Source organism: Cupressus sempervirens, chromosome 9 (genome assembly GCF_028749045.1).
Source record: "Cupressus sempervirens isolate cs-2001-9-10 chromosome 9, ASM2874904v1, whole genome shotgun sequence".
In the NCBI taxonomy this organism is placed as follows: Eukaryota; Viridiplantae; Streptophyta; class Pinopsida; order Cupressales; family Cupressaceae; genus Cupressus; species Cupressus sempervirens.
The window spans coordinates 432,709,726-432,725,066 of record NC_143126.1 but is presented as its reverse complement, the minus strand read 5'-3'; positions in this window follow the sequence as shown (position 1 = coordinate 432,725,066).

The following is a 15,341-nucleotide window of genomic DNA, read 5'->3' as shown; positions in this document are numbered from 1 at the left end:
TTGTACAGTGTGTGGATTCTCCATACTTGGTACAGTTTCATTCGAGAGGGTTCACCATTGTTGCAGAGTTGGATTGTAGATTCCATATAGGCCAGTGGGATGCGTTGATGGTATTTACTGTGTTGGTAGTTTGATTTGTCCACTTTACTTGGGTTCTGATGTTCTAAGAGTTTGTGCCTCATGGGTTTTTGATTGTGGTAGTGGTGATTTCGGAGTTTGGTTGAGCTATAATTGTCAATTTGATTATGGATTCCTCTTGGTCATATTGCAGAGGATATTGCAGGAGCCTGTGTTAATTGGTAGTAGTATAGTTCATGACTACATTTGGGATCCAGGTGGATTGATTGGTTTATTGTTCAGCCATTGCTTGAGGACAAGCAATGATTGGGAGGGGAGGACTTGTCATATCCTCTTTTCAAATAATTAAAAAAGAAAATCTTTGCTAAGGCAGGCAGGCCCAAGAAAGTGAAGTTTCGGAAAAAGGGGGTTAATCTTTGGAAACCGTTGGACTAATAAATGAAAATTATTATTAAAATAAGTTTCATTAACCTCTCTTGGATGTGAGTTACAGTTATGCCCTCTTTTAAGGGGTTTGGAGGCATTTTGGGCTCATTCCAGAACTTGATTTTTGCTCATTCTTTGTTATTCTTCAGAGGCTGCCAAACCTGTGGAGAAGGAGACCCAAGAACGGGAGTTTGCAGGTTTCCAGGGAGACCCAAGAACGGGAGTTTGTAGGTTTCCAAGAAGGCTAAGGACAGGAGTTTGAAGCCATTCTATGTGCATGCTCATACAGAGTTTGCCTTTGTGCTGAACAGTGTAGATTTGTGGGTTTTTGGGTGTGGTTTTTTGCATGAGTTTGGTGTTTTCAGTTGAGCATTTCATATCAGATTTGGTTGCTGCTGTATTTCAGACTTTAAGCTATTAAAATAGAGCTGAATATATGTATTGGGATGTGATTAAACTTCTGAGATAGTTTATTAGTGTTTTTGTGGTGTTTCCGGGCATTTTTGTGTTAATTTCGGGAGCCCGATGAGCATAGTTTTTGTCCTACATTTGTGAGCTGTTTTGTAAAGGCTATATAGATCTGGAAATGACATTTTATAGGCTGTTATGCTGCTCAAATTTCTGTAAAAATGTCTACTTTCAGATTTATTAATAACAGGTGAAGCTGTGAAGCTTTTTGGCACTATTTTCGACATACCCGATTTGGGGTTTCTGGAGAAATTTGGTGGATCTTTGTGATATCAGTTGTTTGATCTTAAAGATCTGATTAAAGGTTGGAAATATCATAAAAAATCAGAAAAGGGACATTTCAAAATCTCAAAGAGTTTGTGTATGCTGCAATGGATGTCTTCTACACTTTGTTGCAGCAAATTGCAAGACTGAATTTTGCATTTCACTATTACTATTGCTTGTTTTAAATGTAAAAAGTGTTAGTTAGAATGACACATTTAAAATTCAAAGTATAATCATATTCCTATTGTCAGAGAAATCTGTAATGACTTTGCCTTAGATCTGACTGAAGGCACAATTCTTTTGGAGAACAATTGCACAATATTTTCTAAAAATTAGTGTCTTCCACTAAAGCATGGAGATGCACATCCTTTGGAGGGGCAATAATATTTTTAGTCAGTTTTAACATTTTTATAACTAAATCATTAAGTGGACAGATTACACTTGTAGTTGGTAAAATTATGTCATGGTGTAAGCTGCACTTAGCATGGGGCCTTCATTCTTAATAAATGCAAAGTTCAAACATGTTGCAACATCAAATATGTGGTGTAAAGAAAAGTGTCAATCAATTATGGCCACATTTAATGGTTACAAAATTGACAGATTATTTCGATAGCCTCTCTAGAAAGAAATGATTTAGAGGCTACAGCTTCTTGATATTGATTATCCCTTTCAAAAGTATATTTTTATCTGTTACATAAGGGTTGAAAACTTGTCATTTCTTTTTCCAAGTAGGGATTTAAATTTTAGATTTCAAGAAAACTTTACTTGAGCTTTCTGATTTTTAAACTCATTTATTGTTAACTCCTTTAAAGCAGTCATTATAGTATTTTTGATAGTAAAAATAACTTTTCAATTGAATTAAATAATAAGTTATATGTTATTCAATTGCAAAAAGAGTGATGGCAGTAGGAAGTTGCAAAAGCAAGGTTAGAAGAATCTAATAACACCAATATCAATGCCTCTATTGGAAGCATTGAATGTAAGTGAGGACCTAAAAGGCATTGAGAAGGCCCCTTCTACCAGGATGGCATCATTTTTGAAGGAATGATCATTTTGGAAGGAATCATTTCTCAAGTAGGTTATGGATAAGAAGTTTGCATTGCAATTCTTTGTTCTATTCTAATATTCTCTTTATTTAACTATTTTGATTCCTTGGTAACTACTTGGGCTCCAAAACTTTTTACTTCTTTGAGGCTCCACTTGTGCTTTAAATACTAATTTCCTCTAACATAATCCATGGATGAGTTAAATTTTTCTTCTTCATTATGCATGTACTCTTTATTATATTTTCCTAAAACTAATGACCATCACTTAGTTGGACAAAAGTCTTATATAGAAGATTTAAAATTAAAATAAAAATTAGCCAGAGTATTTAAAATAAACAACACTCCTTTCTTCCATAGAAGATTAAAGCTCTTGTTACATTATGGTTTCACAAATTTGAGAAAAAATTAGCTTTGCAATTGTTTATATTTAGTTTCATTTAGAGAAAATTTAATAAAATCTTCTACATATATTCTTTGGTGTAGGTTATTTATTATGCAAATATTGAACAAATCCTAGAAATTATAACAAGGTAGGTTAATTAAAAATGAAAATGAAGTTTTAGAAAGCATGAAAAAAAAATACTACAAATGGAATAAGCACATTAGAAAAACAAGTTTACAAATTATTAAACTGACAAGATATAAGAACACTTTTGTAGTTTTCATTGAATCTATGGATTTTTTGTCTTTAAATAGAAATTTTTGAGATAGTAAATGATCATGTTATACTAAGCCCAACTAAATTGTTTCAAATTTCCTTGTCACATCTAAAAGAAACCTTTACATCTTTGCACAAGGTAAGGACTAAAGCTCTAACAGAGCTCTTGTTTTATTTTTATTTATTATTATTTTATTTTTATAAAAATGGTAAAGGTTAAAGTAAGGTTGTTATTCTGAATATTAAATTAGATGCATGGGTTTATTTTATTTTATTTTTATAAAAATTATTTAGTTTAACTTGTTAGTCTGAATATTTAAAAATATCTAGGAAGTTTATCAAATAGGACTTATCTTCCAAAGGTTGGGAAGCCATCCACAATTTCTATATTAAGACAATTTAAAAAGTTTCATCCTTGGATTATAAAGAACTAATAAGATTTTTTTCTCAAAGAGAGACTTGGTAACTACATAGTCTATACTAAAAAGGAAATGATAATTACCATTATCAAATTTCAACAATCCATTTCAATATACTTTTAGATTTGATGGTGCATATTTTTTCGTCATCAACAATCACACTCTCCAATTTGTCATCAAGATGAGAGAGAACATGAGTGGAGACAAATAAAAAGAACAAAGGAGAAAGAGAAACACTCCACACAAAAAGAACCAATTATACAAATAAATGATAATTAAATATGATAACAAATATTGTAGAAACTTATATTTTAATTAGAAAATAGATATATGATTAAAAAAAGTAAAATAATTTTTTTGATAGGTATATCTAAATATTAGTTAATATAATAGATTGTTCAAACTTTTAACTAGTGAGTTAACAACCAAAATTGCAAACCTAATGCTATCATTGGCAATAGGGGTAGTTGATTTTCAAATATACTAAAATATTAATTTCATATTTAGACAAATTTAATAGAATTTTAAGAGTATTCCCATGGCGAGCGCAAGCGGAGGTAAGGGAGGGTTTCAAAATTTGAATTTTGAAAAGGGTAGGATTCCTCAGGAATATCAGAATCAGATCCCTGGACTTGAACAAGGGTCATAGGCAGGGGACGTTCAGGCATCTTCTGGTACAAGGGATCAATCAAAGAATGCTAAAGGGGACCCAGATGCTCCCCGCAAGGGAATGGACAAGATTCCTTCGGTTCCCAAAGCACACTAGCCAGGATCCTCTAAATGGTCATCTCTTTTTGGGATCAAGCCCTCAGGTAAGTCTTCTTTCCTGCCTATTAAGACTCTTCCTGAGATTGAGAAAGGTTCTTGTGCTATTGCCATCCTAGACGAAATTGTGGATCATAGTATTTGATTCATGGCTTCTACCTTGATTGGTAAATTTTTGGAGCCTAGACCTAACATAGATGATGTCAGGACTTTCATTAAGAAGAAATGGGTTCTCAAAGGTCAAGTTTCGGTCACGGCTATGGAAAAGGGCTTTCTGTCATTTGAATTCACATGCATGGAAGACCTTTCCAACATTCTATGTAAAGGATAGTGGGCTATTGGTCATTCCACACTGGTTCTCTAGAAGTGGTCATCTCAGTTGAATTTGAATGACTCATTCTTTGTTCAAGCCCCTGTATGGGTTAGGCCTCCCGAATTGCCCTTAGAATTTTGGAATGAAGATGTTTTTGTAGGGCTAGCTAAGACTTTTGGAGAACTTTTATCTATTGATCTTATCACAGACTCTAAAAGATGTCTCAACTATGTTCGCATCTACATAGCGGTTAGGGAGGGTACAAACATGCCAAAAGTTGTAGCTTTTCACTCCAAACTTGGAGTGCATGTTCAAAAACTAATTTATGAAACAGTGCCTTTTGTCTGTTTCCTTTGTCTCAAGGTCGAACACAAGGCAAATCAATGCCCTAGGGCTGACAAGCAAAAGAGTAAGGCTCCTGAAGACAAGTAGAAGAGTAAGGCTCTTGATACCTCTGCCAAAGCAAAGAAGAAATCCAAACTCACTAGAACTTTGGTCAAGGGGAAGAATAAACTAATTTGGAGACATAAACCTTCAAACTAGTTTGAAACCAAGGAGAGCGGGGAGGATAGTAATGGTCCTAATCACCCTGTCTCAAAAAAGCTAGATGGAGTCCAAAATAGTGCTACAGTACCAAAGGAATCTACTGTTGTAGACCCATCTGTTGATGCCATAGTTGTGGTGGGAAACAATGTGCTACCTAAGAATGTGCAAAATGTAGAAAGGAAAGAGACCCCCCAAATGGAGATCACAAGGGTCTTTAACTCAAGATCCTCAAAAAATGGTGATGTTGTTCCCCTGAGGTTGGAGGATCACAACTAATGTGATGGAATCACTAATCATAATCAACATGATGGACTTTCTAGTAATGGATCTGGTCAGGAGAGAAGTATGGCTGCTCTTCTTATGATTCTACCAACTTCCAATGGGTTGGGGATAAAGCTCCTAGATCTTATTAACAAATCCTCCCTAGACCATATCTCTCAATGGGAAGATTAGATTGATAGCTATTCTCAAGACAGTATAGAAAGCTAGAGTCTGGTGAAAAAAAAGAAGAGTCAAATTCATGACCACCCTCCTTTGTCACCAGCAACAACCGAAAGCAAGGTTAAGGCTGATGTTGGGGTTACACCTAAGAAGCTAGGAAGGAAAAAATCTAATCAGTTATTGCATGGAGAAACCAAAAAGAACCTAACAGATGGTAGCTGAAGAACCATCAAGGATTTCTCTGGAAGTTAAAAATGAAGATCATATCTTGGAATATAAGGGGCCTAAATGGGGCTCATAAACATGAGGTAGTTAGGAACATGATCAAAGATCAAAGACCTAATTTTTTGTTGATCCAAGAAACCAAAATGAGAAAAGGTGTGGTAGGCAAGCTCTCTTTCAATAAATACATAAGCAGCAAGGCTTCTGACTCGGAGGGAGCTTTAGGAGGGGTGTTGATTCTCTACAACAACAAGGTGTATCAGATCTCTACCATTTATAATGCAGGTAATGCCCTCCTATGCAAGGTGTCCCACACTCATAGTGATGACTCCTGGTTTATTCTAAATTTGTATGCCCCCAACTCTAAAAGGGTTGGGCTAAGATCTTAGAGGTAATTAGAACTAATAACATAAACAAAGGAATTATCATGGGGGACTTCAATTCCCCCCTCACTGATGATGACAAATGTGAGGGTCTTGCTCCAGATCAGGAAAATAAGTTAGACCACTCAAATTTCATTAACAACTTGGCTTACATGGATGTTAATCTCTTGGGGGGTAGATTCACTTGGTCTAATAGGAGAGTTAGAGGGGAAAGCATCCAAGTCCATCTTGATAGAGCCCTAATTTCCCCTATTTGGTTGCAATCTCACCCTTCTCCCTAGAGTGGGATCAGACCATTCCCCCATATCACTCTCTATTTTCCCTTTAATGATCAAACAGACTTTTCCTTTTCAGTTTGAGAAAATATGGATTTCCCATTCAGCTTTGGAATCCAAGATCTCTGCATGGTGGAATATTGAAGTGGAGGGTACTGCAATGTTTAGGGTAGCCCAAAAATTGAAGAATGTGAAAAGAAATATTAAAGTTTGGAACAGGTTGGACTTTGGCCACATTTTTCATGACAAAGATGACAAGACTGATCAACTTCACATAGTCGAGGAAGAGATTCAACAAGTTGGATATAATGACCAGAATTGGTTGGAGGAAAGGTCTATCCTCTCTGACCTCCACAACATCATTTCCAGGGAAGAACATTTTTGGAAACAAAGATCAAGAGTTAATTAGCTGAAAGACGGGGACCAAAACACCAAGTTCTTCTATTTATCCACCCTTAAACACCGTGCTAACAATAGGATCTCTAGCATCAAGAAAGGTTAGACTGTGCTATCCAAGGATGATGAGATAGCGGATGAAGCTGTGTAATTTTTCTCCTCTCTTCTCACCAAGGATCCTTTTCTCTCGATATATAACCAAGAGGACATTTTATCTGCTATCCCCTCTTTGTTGCAAGTCCACCATAACTCTATGTTGAAAGCTATCCCATCCCTAGTGGAAGTCATTCAAGCTCTCAATTCCCTTTTGGGCGACAAGGCTCCTGGCCTGGATGGCTTCTCGTCTTTCTTTTTCTAGGTGTATTGGGAGGTGGTCAAAGAGGACATTGTGAAGGTTGTGCAAGAATTCTTCGGGGCCAAAAATCTTTTGAAGGAACTCAGTGCTACTTTTCTGGTTCTCATACCAAAAATCCTAGGGGTAGATTATATGGATAAGTTTAGGCCTATCAATTTATGTAATTGTTTCTACAAAATCATATCAAAAGTCCTTACCACCAGGCTCTTTAGTGTTCTCCATCTAATTATTTCCCCTCAACAAATTGGTTTTTTCCTAGGGAGGTAGATTCTTGATTCCATTATCATGGTGCACGAGGTGATTCACTCTCTTGAGGTGGGCAAGAAGGAAGGCTTTCTGCTTAAGCTAGATATGTCTAAAGCTTATGACAGGGTCAACTAGAATTTCTTGATAGCTATCCTCCAAGCTTTTGGTTTTGATGCACAAGTTTACAAATTTATCCTTCACCTTGTCTCTTCCCCTTCTTTATCTATTTTGGTTAATGGTTCCCCCTCAAATTTCTTTTTCCCTTCAAGAGGGTTGAGACAGGGTGATCCCCTATCCCCTGTTCTCTTTATCATTTTAGCTAAATGTTTTGGAAGGCTTATTCTGAGAAAAAGATAGGACTAGAGTCTGTAAGGTCTCAAGCCTTCTTCTATTCATTCTTCTTTCACTCACCAGCAATTTGTGGATGATACTATTTTGGGCGGAGATGCTTCTGTTCAAGAGGCCAGAGTGTTCAAGGGTTTGTTGAATGCCTACACTAGGGGTTCTGGCCAAGCCATAAACTGGGAAAAGAGTTTGATCTACTTCATCAACACACCATTGGAGAGATAGAGGAAAATTGCTTGGACCCTAGGAAGTGGCATTAGGACTCTTTTATCTACTTACCTTGGTTTGCCTTTGGGGTCTAGACCATTGGATTCTTTTTGGAATAGCATCCTAGATAGATTCAACAAGAAATTAGCTAGCTAGAAAGGTGCCACCCTCAGCTAGGCAGGAAAATGCACTCTAGTGAAATCTATATTCCAAAATCTTCCCACTTATGCTTTAAGCCTTTTTGAGATTCTAGTAAAGCATGCTGATAGAATGGAGAAGATTTAGAGGGACTTTCTCTGGACATGAGTTAAAGAGCACAAGAGATATCATCTTGTTGCTTGGGACCATGTTTTCCTTCCCAAATTCTATGGGGGTCTTGGTATTAGAAAAATCAAACATCTTAATATCACCTTATTAGCCAAACAAATCTGGCACATTTTTCAAAGCACTGGAGTATGTAGGGACATCATGATTGAGAAATACCTAAGTAGGAAGTCTCTTAGTTTCTTGCTCGATGAGATTAAGACTCCTTGAGGATCCTACATATAGAACAGGATCCTAAAGGTAGAATTCTTGGCTAAGTCCAAGGCTAAATGGAAAGTTGGTAAAGGTGACAATATTTTGTTTTGGCACGACAACTGGATGAGCTTGGCACCTCTTATTGATCATCCTAGTTATTGAAGATGGGTAGAGTTTTACATAAGAAGATATGGCCCAAAATTTGATGATTATAGATCTGGCCTAGGTTGGCATGACCTATCTATGATATTTCTAGACCTTAATTCTTTGATGATTAGACTAAACGCTATACTTATTAACAACAAGAGGGATGAAGTCATTTGGGGAGATAACCTGAATGGGCTATACTCTATGGCCTCTAGATATTTCTCTTTGTGGGATAGAATTGAGAAACCCATATGGGCTAAGGCCTAAACTCTTGGTCTTATACCAAAAATTAACATCTTTTTCTAGCTTCTCCTCCAAGACAAAATTCTCACTTTGGACAACTTGGCTAAGAGAGGGAAAATTATCCCCAACAGGTGTAGTCTATGTAAGCATGATTTGGAGATAGTTAATCACTTATTTATTCACTATCCCTATTCTTCCAAGGTTCGGAACCTTCTGACTAGGGATTTTAGGGTCAGCTGGTGTCCCCCGGCTAACATCCAAGAGTTCTTTAGCCAATGGAAGAGCTCAGACCTTGGCTTGATAACATAGTTAATTAGCTCATGGTCCCTTCTACACTTTTGTTGGGGAATTTGGAAAGAATGTAATAACTGAATCTTCAGAGATAGAGAATCTTCTGAGTTTGTCATTGATGAGAAAATTGATGGTTTAATGAAGGAGAACTTCGCTATCACAAAGGAAGGAAACATTGAAGAAGGTGGGAATAGAAAAGCAATGAAAAAGGCCAAAGACAAGAAAAGACAGGAGGCTAGGTGGTTACTCCCCCCCAAAAATTGGCATAAAGCCAATTTTGATGAGGTGGCTAAAGGGAAACCCAGTCTTGCTGGTAGTGGAGGCATCGTTAGAAATAGTTATAGAGGAGGTGTAGCAACTTTATCCTACCCTCTTGGACATTAGACTAATCATTTTATAGGTAAATTCGAAAAGATCCATATTGGCCACGTGTACAAGGAGGCTAATTCAGTGGTAGATTGGTTTGCTAATGAAGCAGTAGCCAGAAATTTAGTGATGATGTGGCATGTTGGTGATGGCTTTTCGGCGACTATGATTTATTTAATCCGGTAGGACCGAATCTAGGAAGTACCAAAATAATCCCAATTTAATAATGTTTAGATACACCAGATTGCACATTGGACTGAGAGTTATTAAAAATCATGCAAAACTCTTTTCAAATAATTATAGCGTTTACTTTTGGCATGTTTTATGGGCTATCATGAACATAACCACTAAAATTTGCAAAAATGTTTTAGAGTTTTGCATTTTGAATCAGGTTGAAGTCTATAATTCTGTGAGTAGTGGGAGGCTTTTTGAACCAAAGGAAACCATGGTAGGTGAGAGAATCAAAAGGGAGCCATTGGGAGAGGCAAAAAATCAAAAAAATAAAAGGAAGGTTTGGCATAAGCTAGAAAAGGGCGGTATTACTAAATTTCTGGAGAAGCTCCATGGTTTTGATGTGAAAATCACCAAGTTAATGGTGGAAAAATGGAAAAATGGAAATGTAAAAATTGATGGGGTTACCCACCATGTCAATACAGAGTTGATGGCCCAGGTTACAGAGATCCCTCTAGAAGGGATTAACTTCTTCAAGGATAAGAAAATGTCAGCAATGTTGTCAAAGAATTTGTGAAGGACGAAGATGAGAGGAAGAAACTCATCAAGGTGGAGACATATTATGAGATGGAGTCCATTAAAAATTTGTGGAGGTACGTCCTTAGGGTTGTCATTGAATATATTTCTCAAGACCCTAGATTTGATAGGATCAAGATGCATCATTTCGTTCTGCTTAATCATTTTAGGCATGGTATCAAAATCTCTTTTCCTTTTTATCTTTTCATCTCTATGAGTAAGGGAATCAAGGGTTTTAAGAGGAAACTTATTACTAATCCCGCCCTTCACGAAGGATTACTGCTCCTGGTCTATGAGTATCTAAAGACTTAGACAAGGGGAAAATCCCTTAGTGATACTAGGAGTGCATCTAAGGAAACTGGGGGTTCGGACTCAGTGGAAGTGCACACCATCAAATCTGATGATGAGGATAATACCTCCTCTAAAGGAAAAATCCCTAAGGAAGAAAGGAATGTCACCCCTTCTACTCACATCCCCTGTAGAAAGAGCCCTAGAAGCCTTTCCCTCGTTCCCACCAAATTTGAGCCTTAGGAAGAGGAGGAGGATGATGATGAAGATGAGGAGATAGATTTAGAGGAAGAGGAGAAGGGGGAGGAAAATGTGAAGGAGGTGAAGGGGAGGGAAAGTGAAAAGGGGGGGGGGGGGGAAGGTTTTAGCTAATATCCTAGGGAACCCCAGGAAAATAAAAGTTGATGATGTCGCTCTATAGGAAGATATCAATGTCCAGATTCCTGAGACCCTTGGCCCTGCTCTTTCTCCAACTGAGGAGATGACTGATATGCTGCTGAAAAAAAGCAGGGAATTGATAATGAAGAATAGGAGGAGGGCATGGAGGAAGTTTAACATGAACACCACGAATATGGGGATTGTCAGGGAGGTGTTGAATATCCAAGTGATGGAAGACTTTGATGGCAATGCCCACTATGATGATCTAATTGATCTTGCCCTGGTTGTTATCTTAGATAGTGCATGGGAAACTAGATTTAACCTTCTGAACAATGCTAAGAAGAACATGATAGACAATTTTTGGTTTATCAAATGGTTGTTTCATGAAATTGAAGACTTTAAGGAGAAAAGAAGCCAAGAAGGAAACCAAAAAAATAGTTGTGACTAGGGGCACAACAAAGAGAAGAGTGACCAAGATGGAAGCCAATAGCACAGCAGTGTCCAAGGACACAATGTCGACTAGGAGGACAAAATCACCAATGTTGAACAAAAAGTCCAATGGTTAGATTCCACACACTAGAACCTAGCTAATCAGATGATTGCCACTTTGAATACCCTAAGCGAGAATATTGTCGGTCTGGGGGATTCTCTAATGAGTGCTAGATTTGACTGGGATGTGATGGAGAAGGTTAGTTTGGATATTGGGTAGGCTGAGGATGATCAGAAAGAGACCAGGGATTAGGAGGACGTCCAGAACCAGGACCAAGAGGGCACAGACAATTGGAAGGTCAATAAAGTTGCAGAGACCTCGAAGGTTCTTGATAAGGAGAATTGATTTTTAGTGTTCTCTTTTTGTTTTTTCTCCGTATAGGGTTGTAGGCTTTTTGTCTCCTAGTCATAGGCTTGTTGTTAGTTTTTGGCTTTTTCTAAGTAGATGCTCGGGGTGCTGGACTTTTTTTAATACCTATATTTTAGATATGTTGTAAAAACCCTTGGGTTTTAAGATCCTTGTAAAACCTATTTTACTTAATGAAAAACAATTTCTTTAAGAAAATGTAAAGAAAATTATAATTAAATTTACATTTTCTAATGATGGATTTGGAAAAACATAGAATTATAGCTTATTTTCAAGATTATCTTTTGTTCATATGACTAAAAAAAATGATGAGATTCTTTTTGTAAGATTATGTTTTTGATATTAAACAAAACTAAGACAAAGGTGTTGTCCATTGAACAACTATAGCTTGAAGACATAAAAATCAACAAAGAGATTAGATTATCATGCTAACAACATATCAACATCAAAACTATGAGAGAGTATAGTTGTATTGAAATATATATCTAATATAAAACTATTAAAAAAAAAAAAAGAATAGAGCACAAGAGGATATGGACAACTATAACTAGTAGCAAAATAAAAACTACTAAATAAAATATTCACCTAAGAGCCATAGTCCAATATATTAGTAGATTTTTTAAAAAGTTTTATTATAAAGTCGTTATAGCCAACAAACAATGTTAACATTAAAAGACCACATAAAGTTATGCATGCCAATAAAGTTGATGTCACATCCAACTTCTTAGGAACTTAAATATTTCCTTTATAGAAACTCTCATAATTTTATAATGATTAAATTCATCAAAATACATGCAATCAATTATAGAATAATGCCTCATATTTAGTTACACTGATACAAAGGCTTTAAGTTACATTTGACATAGAGATTTAGGACAAAGTCATCCTTAAGGCTAAACATAAGAAACATATACTTTTATAATTGATCATAAGAAGGTATAAATGAGTAAAGAATGTACAAACTATGAAGACCATCTTAACAAGAACTCCTAATATTTGTATCCCTTAAGCCCATTGTGGGTAATGATGTTGCCAAAGTGCATTTTAACCCTACCAAAAAGCTATTACACTTCAATAAAATCTTTCACAACATGAAAGATACCCAACTAAGCACGAGGAAGACTAACCATGCAAATTTGACTACAGTAGGAAAATTTGTGAAGCATTTAGCAATATCATGAGCACACAAGAAGCATAAATCATAATTCACATAGAGTTTCATACTCTTTTCCTCAAACCAAAGATACATTATAAGAGAAATTTAAAATAGGTAGTAATCAATGTTAAAAACAAAGACTTATCACCTATTTTATCTTATAATCATTAATAACAATAAATTTCACAATTTTAAATGATGTGGTAATCATGTACATGGCTTATTTTTTTATATGTAATTCTTAAGATATTATCTAACTATGAATTTCTAAGCTTAGAGAAATATCTCATAGAATTTTGTTTAATAACACTTCTTAAAATACTAATATTTATATATAAAGAAATGCACAAGTCTTCATAGAAACATAAGACATTCTCATTGTCAAATTTAGACGTATTATGAACTATTCTGAATTAGGCCCCAGTGTGCCATATCCTTTGAACCACTACATATATCTAGTGAATTAATTGACTAAAATTATATATAAAGAGGTGTATAAGTAATATGTAAAACCTCTCTTGTTTGCATTTTTTATGGCATCTTGGTGGGTGTAGCTTTTACTTTATGTATGATTTTGTGTAGTTGGATGAGATATTGGGTGATGTCTTACCTTGGCTCTAGATGCTTATTATTTAGCTCATATGTGACTAGGTGAGTAGATCTTATGATTTGATGTCTATATGCTTATATTATATGATCTTATTTATGTCATTGAATTGACAAGTTTTTACACTCTTGTACTTGATTTTGAGAACCACTGTGTTGTGTTTGGTTGTATACAATTAGCATGAATGTTGATGGTATTCCTATGTGGGAGTATGTACACATTTCTAAAGGAATCATTGAGTGATTATGTGTTGCATTCTTGATAGATTTTTTCATTGATGTCAACGTGTATGTTATTCAGTGAAGATTATTAGACTTGTAGAGGAAGATGCATTTGGTGTAGTCAATGGTCAACAAGTTGGGTAATGTGCACTTGGGAATATATTCAGTGATGTGTATAGATGCTTTAGTTATGAGCGTAGAAGGAAATATGGAGATATCACAGAGTTGTGCAATATTTTTTGGAGGTAGCTTTTAGAGAGAGTTTTTGGAAAGTGGGTACTGGCAAATTAGTTGTATCTTTTAGTAGAGATGGAATTTGGTTAAGAAATCTTAGACGGTGGTCAAAGATATGTTCAAAATAATTTGTTTCAGATAACAAGATTAGATATGCAATTTGATTCAACTTATGAAGTATGTTTATCATGTTGTTTCCTATGAGCCAACTATTGATAAAATCCTTATGGGAAGTGTTAATTATAATGAAAAGTGTATTATAATTTATCTTAATGATGTCCTATCTTATTCATTTTAAATTGAGAAAGCTTCAAGGCCAACTTAATACTTAGTTTAGGATTTGGTATAAAAGAAAGGTCATTTCCTTGTGGATTAGTGTTTATGAAATCTAGTGTGGATGGTTATTGTTTATGTGAAAATTTAATATGAATTTGGCTAAGATTAGAGCATATATTGATATCAAAGATGTATTTTGAGATTCAAAGGAATTGTATTGGAAAATAACTTGATGCTAAGTCAGTTCAAACTTGGATAAGATTATCCTAAAGATTGTTTGGTGAAGACAACCTGAGGCTATTTGAATAGTGGGTTCAGTTGTCCTCCTTTCAACTCCTAATAGGGTTGGCACAACTCCTAACAAAGTTAGAATCTTCTATCAAGGATTCAAACTCTCCTACCAGGGCTCATATGTACTAACTATATTTTATTGGCTCCTAACAAAGTCCATCCTTTCACAAGGAACTTTTATACTAGTACATCATCTTGTGGGTGCCATTCCCACTAAGGTTTTCCCTCTAATCAAGGGCTTGTTGAAAAACTGATTGAAAAGGATTATTAAAAGAGGGAGATTGTTGTTAAAATAATGTTTTCAATCATTGTTTTGTCATTGATGTCAAAATTTCTATTAGTTGGAATAAAAATTGCTTATAAGATCCAAGTACTATCACTTAGTTGATTGATGAAGAGGATTTAATCAACAAGATGTAACAAAAGCACCTAAGGGAAAGGTTGAGTAATGGTTTTTTAATGAAGTGCAAGGATTAGTTAAGACAATGGTTAAATGATGTATTGATAATATACTTGAAGATATAAAGGTTGGCCACACTTAGAAACATTGAAGGAATAAGTTGGAACAAGATTGATTGCAAAGCTTAAACTAAGTTCATTAGTAAGTGTCGAGCAAGTTAGTTCAAGTCAAGCAAATTTTCAGTTAGTGCCAAGCAAATGAAAAATCTACTATGTACCAAGTGATATAGAAGGAACTAAGCATGTTTAGATGCTGAGCAAAGTAATAGGTGTTGAGCATTAGAAAAACTTAGTGGATGTTGAGCGAATCCACAGTAGGTGTCAAGCATCATTAAAACTTAGTTGATGTCGAGTAACACAATATGCGTCAGGCACCAAAATTTCAATAGTGTCGAGCTGCTACATTATT